Source organism: Hyalella azteca, unplaced genomic scaffold (assembly GCF_000764305.2).
Source record: "Hyalella azteca isolate HAZT.00-mixed unplaced genomic scaffold, Hazt_2.0.2 contig10644, whole genome shotgun sequence".
Taxonomy (NCBI): Eukaryota; Metazoa; Arthropoda; class Malacostraca; order Amphipoda; family Hyalellidae; genus Hyalella; species Hyalella azteca.
Window position 1 is genome coordinate 140,192 of NW_025940675.1, and position 7,573 is coordinate 147,764.

Here is a 7,573-nt window from a genome sequence, read left to right on the forward strand (position 1 = left end):
TTCTCAATTTACAAAATTTAGGTAGTTTATTTCTACATAGCAATTGATAGGTACCCAGTTACACAGGTTTTGATTGATCAAATCAACAAAGATAAAGGTGGTTTTATGAGGGAAATGAATGTAGATTATAGCTTCATTGGCAAGAGCAAAATCCCCATTTAAAGTGGGCAAGGGGGAGAGCAATGTTATGGTGCACTGCATTAATTAGAGAACAGCTTCCCATGCCAATTCAACAAGGGCATTCAGCTGATGCAATTAAAATTGTCACTCTTCGCTTTCAACTTCAAACTTTGTGCGGATCTAATCACTACAATTACACATGCAGGGTTTATTTAGAATTCAATTATTATCAGCAAAATTAACATCTTCAGAAGATCTTGCTGACACATTTACCCTGCAATTATTGATTTTTAAATACTCTTGAATATTCTGCTGTTACCGGGGGTTGTAAATACTATTTTTATAGCACAACCTTCCTGCCTACATGATCTTTATTCTCATTTTTAATAATATATTGAGTGGGCAGGTAGAGCATTAATTTAACTTTGTGTTAGTTAATATTGTTCTTTTCTTATTTTCTTTACAGTATTACAGTATAAACAGAATTCAACCAGCAAGTGCAATAGTCTGATCAAAGTGCTCATTGAAAGTATCTGCACCATAGTATAGGCATCATCACCTGTCCATGTTCCTCTCTAGTCTCAAACTCTTTACTTCCATGTTCCTCCTATTCGCTAATTCTGAACTGCTCATGTTCCACTCAATTTGCAAGTTCTTAACTACTTGTTCTGGCACAATCCTTGATGTCTCTCATAAACTGCTGATCCCATGTAATAAATTATGTATCTTTGTTTTAACTCTGTTTAATAAAACTCAGAAAACACCAACTTTAATTCCCCATAAATTAAGTAGCTGCAATAGACAAATATAAGCTGATGATGAGTTCATCACACCCGCACAACAATAGGCAAACTGCTACACTGCAACAAATCCAACAATTACTGTAGAAGCAGAACAAAAGAACTGGTGACCAAATTCTGTTGCAATGCCAATCCTTAGATTGCAAATTATGATCATTACGACTGGTGTGTGATGATCAGTCCAAATGTACGCTCATCAAAATTGATATGGCTATTGCCTGATGACCAGAACAGATGTACAAGCATTATGATAGATATGGCAAATGCCCAATGATTGACAAAGACTTCCCTGCATTATAATTGCTGTGAATGACTGATGACCAATCAAACCAAGCAAGAGATACATGCAGTGACTGGATGATGGCATTACATGCGGTGATGCTAGTAAGGAAAATGGCAACCTTCAGGGCTATGACGAGAGCTTTTCTGACATTTTTGGGACTGTGAGATTATCAGGTTGTAAAGCATGGCACAACATAGGTCAAGGATGTCCCTTTTTTAACCAAAAGACTACAAGGCAAACCAATGTAGATGGTGGATGCAACATTAATCAGTGAGCAGATGGCAAGAATGCCAAAATAGATGGTGAGCAGATGGCAAGGATGCCAAAATTGATGGTGAGCAGATGGCAAGAATGCCAAAATAGATGGTGAGCAGATGGCAAGGATGCCAAAATTGATGGTGAGCAGATGGCAAGGATGCCAAAATTGATGGTGAGCAGATGGCAAGGATGCCAAAATTGATGGTGAGCAGATGGCAAGGATGCCAAAATTGATGGTGAGCAGATGGCAAGGACACCAAAATTGATGGTGAGCAGATGGCAAGGATGCCAAAATTGATGGTGAGCAGATGGCAAGGACACCAAAATTGATGATGAGCAGATGGCAAGGACACCAAAATTGATGATGAGTAGATGGCAAGGATGCCAAAATTTATGGTGAGCCCGGAGCCAATAGCAAGGATGCCAAAATTTATGGTGAGCCCGGAGCCGATAGCAAGGATGCCAAAATTGATGGTGAGCCGATGGCAAGGATGCCAAAATTGATGGTGAGCAGATGGCAAGGATGCCAAAATAGATGGTGAGCAGATGGCAAGGATGACAAAATTGATGGTGAGCAGATGGCAAGGATGCCAAAATTGATGGTGAGCAGATGGCAAGGATGCCAAAATTGATGGTGAGCAGATGGCAAGGATGCCAAAATTGATGGTGAGTAGATGGCAAAGACACCAAAATTGATGGTGAGCAGATGGCAAGGATTCCAAAATTATTGGTGAGCATACGGCAGTTGCTTCAGGCATTAGTTAATATATTAACAAGGAAAAGCAACAACTAAAAGTTAGCTTTAAAAAACATATCTTGTGTCATGACCCAGTAAATTTTCAGCCCTTCTAGCGTCATATGCCTAATGCAACTGAAATACCTCTTCCCAAAGGTTGAAGAATATTAAGGAAGCAACAGGTAATAGCAACACAAACTAGAAACAAATGCAGATGAAAATCCTTTGACAGTTATTATCAATTGCGCCATGTTTATTATTGAACTGTCACATACAGTGAAGCTTAAAAGCAGACCAAGACACTCAAAACCCTTTCCAAATTCCAATTCTTTCAAAGATGTTGCAATATTCCTCCAAAAGTAATAGCTCAGAGTAAGCTCAGTTATCAATGTTAATGACATAACGATGTTGCAGGGGGAGCTATATTGCTTTTTAGCCCAACCCTTTGGCTTTCGTGCTCGTTTATTTAATGTCTGTGCTGTGTTTTTCTCATTATGTAATTTTTCTGTTTTTCTTCTCTAGTCCAGACAAGGAAGTAAAATCATTAATGTAAAGTAAATTCCAAATCCATGCTCCTGTTCTAGTTAGTTACATGCTCCTACGCTCCATGTTTCATATTCTCCTATTCCATGCTCCTATGTACGTTAGTCCATGCTCCTATGCTCCTTGCTCTTATTCTTGTTAACTCCTATGCTCCTTGGTTCCTTATGCTCCTGTGCTAGGCCATTCTTCACTCAGTTAGGCACAACACTTATTCATTTCGTAACCAAGAGCCATTTAATTGAACTGTAATCTAAATTCTGTTTTATTTGTCAGTAATAAAAGATCAATTTTAGTCTCCTCATTATCCACTTCCCAAGTAGGTTGTTGCCAACCTATCAAGTAGAAGTAGGCGACGTGTTTGCCTCACCCGCGGGAGACACGCGGCAACAACGATGCATCAACAATTGATGTGGTGCAAATACTATGATATTGAAAATGAATAGTGGTAAAATATAATATATATCCTTGCCAAAGAATACAAGAAATACCAGCAGCAGAAATGTCCTTTAAGTGGCTTGTGAAATATTGTTGCATCACAATATGTTTACTGCCCCAACAACTAAAACAATTGTAAACTTAGCATACATTCATTTTCTGTATGAATTATGTCAACGTTAAAAAATTGGTGCGATATTGCCCATTGCCATGACATAAATGTATTCAGTCAATATATTTTGTCAGAATCATTATATCATTGGTTAGGAATGAATAAATTACTCCAGGATTAGTGATCCTTGAGAAATATACACTTATATCAGAAGTGAAAAAATTTACTCCAACAATTCCAAGAAAACATTGTTGTCAGGAAAGCTATTAATTCATTGAATAGCTATTTGATTCATTACACTCCATCATAGGTAAACACATGGCACCACTAATTTACCCACAATATTTCATTATTGACCAAATTTGAAGGGGATAAAGAAAATGCCAATTTACAAATACAAATTTCCATCATTTTCTTCTTAGAAGATTTTGAAGAACAGTATAAGCTTTTATGTTTAACAAGTTTAGCAGCATATTTTAGGAATTATGTACACTGGATACTGGACCAACACAATGCTCACTAATATGTTCATAGAGGAAGGTTGTTGCCAATGGAAAGATGACGGGACACAGGAGTAAGACAACATTTATCAATTAGAAGAGGGACTTCTTTCCTAAATAATTTGTTACAAGGAAATCTTTGGTTTAAAATAACATAATAGCACTGCCTAAAAACTGGCGTATCAGTTATTGACTTACTACTGAAATACTATTCAATACTATCAAAGAGGATAATAAGGGAGAGTCCTATGCCACAGCATAAAAGTGTTATTGCAGCAAAACTAATTGAAATAGGGTAAACGCGGTATATTCCGACATCATGGGTAATTCCGGCACTTCTCAACTTCTTCCTTTATATTAAGCTTTGTCTTAGTTCCAGGCATTTGTTGATGGTTGAAATAGTGACATCATACTATTGCCTGCCATACTATCGTCAAAACACTAGGTCTGGGCTGTCTGGCAGGAAAATGTTAAGATCCAAAGAGAGACAGTGCATGCCGCCCAGTGAGAACACCAAAAAACGGGTCAAGTTGATAGTTGACCTTGCTCTACCAAATAGAGTTAAACTGTTTGTGTAGAAAGAATATTACGGTTTGTGACTTTTAAATAAGTCTGTGAATATATTAGGAATCCTTTAGTGAATATTTAGGAATCTGGGCAAAACTTTATCTTGGCTGTTTACAGACGGATCACTCTGAAACTTGGTACACATATGTAAAACCGAAAAATAGACAGCTTATATTCATGTCCATTTTTCAATAAAAATCAAAGAAAACATGAAATTCTTAGAAAACGGCCAAAATCTACTGTAGAAATCTATCTCCTCCTTGATTTTTGAAGTTACAGCAATGAGATATGTACCATTTGATTTGCAATCAAAATATCTATCGATTCGTCTTAGCTTTTTTCAAATTTCGAATTTTTGTGGATGTGGGCGCGCTTTTCCCAAAAATTTTGAAAATTTTTCACTTTTCCCCAATTTCCCTTCCTTTTTTCAAAATATTTTCAAAACTATATTGAAATTGAAAAAAGCTACAACGAATCTCTAGATATTTCAATTGCGATTCAAATGGTATATGTCTCATTGCTGTAGCTTCAAAACTGTAGGAGGAGATAGGTTTGCAGTGACAATAAGTTAATTGTTCAGTAGAGCCTGACAAAGTCCCGGGCACCTCAAAATAAGCGTTCAAGGTAGCAAGAATGCAAGACTAGGCAATACTGGAGCTCAATTCCTGTCAAGGATGGTGTGAACGACGACACGCAATCCCTCCCATACAACTGCAGGCGGGTAACTGAAGCACATCGTATGTGGACTAGCTTTCTAAGTATGCTACCGGGAATTTCTTCCCATCCTAAATGTGAAAGAACTCCACCACCCCCCACCCTTCTGCGATCTGTCGTGAACGCATAAATCAACTTACAGAGATGATATTGGCACCGTTGAATAGAGCAGCATGTCAGCTTTAAGATGAGACTAAAAACCGGAAAAGCCAAAATTAAAAAATTTTGGCCAGACGCTCCCCTTAATTAAGTATACTTGTATTTGCTGATTTCAAGTGGTAAATAAATTAATAGATGATTAAGTTAAGCGACGGTTTTAGACACAAAAACTAATTCCGCCACAGCTTGGAACTGGACACACACAGCTCGTTCCAAGCGGTTTCCAAAAATTACAATTTTCTTAATTAAAAGCTTAATAGCTCTTAATGAAAAGCTTAATTAAAAAAGTAACATTTTTTAATTAAGCTTGTTCCGAGCTGTGTCGTATTCCAATACAGCTCACACAGGGCATCGGAATTTCAACACAGGACACTGGAATTACAAATTAATAGAGTTTGAAGCGCTGCCGGAATTAGTCTCACAATAAGCCAAATTTAGTCACACACAGCGTCAGAATTCAGGGATTTTGTAGGTTTGAATTCTAAAGGCTTTTAAATAAATATGGCAACAGTTTGTGACGTTTCATCATTGCTGGCGCGTAGTGTAGTGTTTGGAGAGTGACATAGAGCAAACAGAACTGGAGTTGCGCATATGGTGATATTTTTATAGCCATTCATTTCTTGCTACGTCCTTAATGTGTCAGAATATACCACATTTACCCTATTACAAAACTAAAAATAGTGGCATAAATTTTAATATTTTTTTATCTATGTTATTATGCAGCATAAAGGAAGTTAAGAAATCATGCATTTACTAGCTCTAAAAAATCCTTTAAAAATGTTGAAAAGTGATATTTCAAAAGGGTATGTACTTCTGCTACAGTGCTATGGTTTGTACTCTGTAGTACAGTACAGAGTCTGTACTGTGTACTCTGTAGTAAAATAATACTGTCAAACGGGGTAAAATGGGATGGTTTTGAGCATTTTTTGTTAATAACTTCTTACCATGAAACATTTCAGAAACAAGTATAGGCTCATTTTATGGCTCTTTGCAAGCTAGTATGGAATATATCTACTTGGCGAGCCGCGACTGAATTTTTCGAGCCGTGGTTTTATGGATTTGCCAGCCGTGATTCCATTTCTACGAGCCGTGATTCTATTTCACCGAGCCGTGAATTCCATATCTCGGCCATGAAAAGCCATTTACGAGGTGCGAATGCGAATTTATTTACAAAGTTTATGCACGTGTTACCCCAAATCTCTAATTTTACCCTTAAACAGTCAAACGGCAACAATAAAATTTGTCTCTACTGTAAGTTCAGCACGTGTTAATATACAGTCTGACCGCTTTGACATGACCGCAACTATGCGCGATCTTCAACAAACGTTTTGTTTATTTGTTTACATTACGATGTTTATGTTTTTTCTGCAAGATATTTTTGGCGGAAACGGTAAAGCAATGCGGATTGCGGAAGTTGAAAATTTTATGAAATGACATGTTTGCGAAGTGCAAACCGCGATTTTTTAATCAAACAAAAATTTATGACCTTCGAGCCGCGAGATTTCATACCTACTGAAATTATATGATATTAGAGCCGCGATATTTCAGACAAAAATAGGACTTTTCCAGACTAGTAATTGCAAGGGCTATCTAATAGCATCTTCAAAAAATTCCATATACTACTTGTGAGGTGCCAGACGCAAAATAAAATCTTCCTAATTTACCCCAGGGAACAAGGTAATCCGGGACACTTGCAATAAAAGTTGATTTTAAAAAGTTTGAAGCATGCAGAGTGTACTCATCCATTACTAACAGTACTTTGAAGTTTGAACTTGAAGTCCTCCTCTTCCATTGTAGATGATGTAGATGTAAAATAAATGACATTTTCTGTCACAATTTTTTTGTTATAGTGAATTCACTTGACCCAATTAAAATGGTGTGAAATTACAAGCCCAGTTCTGTATGCTTAAACTTGAAGGACCAACACCAACTTCACATGAATCACATCAATGGCCCATTGCGGCATTGGCAACAGTTGAACAGTAACACTCAAAACTTAATCATGGAAAGCAAGCTGTGCAGAGAAAAGCTTACAATTAGCTTATAAAATAAAACTAATAACAATCATGATGACATGTGATGCACGTAAAATTGATATTTTAACTAAAGCTTAACGACAGTAAACATTGCATAGTGCATCTTGTCCTTGACATCTTCATTCGGGACCTGTTGATGCAATGGCAAATGGTCTTGTCTTCTTGTCTTCTTTGGTGAGTTATCGGTGTGCTGCGCGTTTCAACGATTCACACCACAAGCTGTTCGATGCTGTAACTCAAGGATCAAAGCGGCCGGTTTCACTGATGAACTGCTCCACTTTTCTGCAGATCTGTGGCCAGTCCGGGCAGC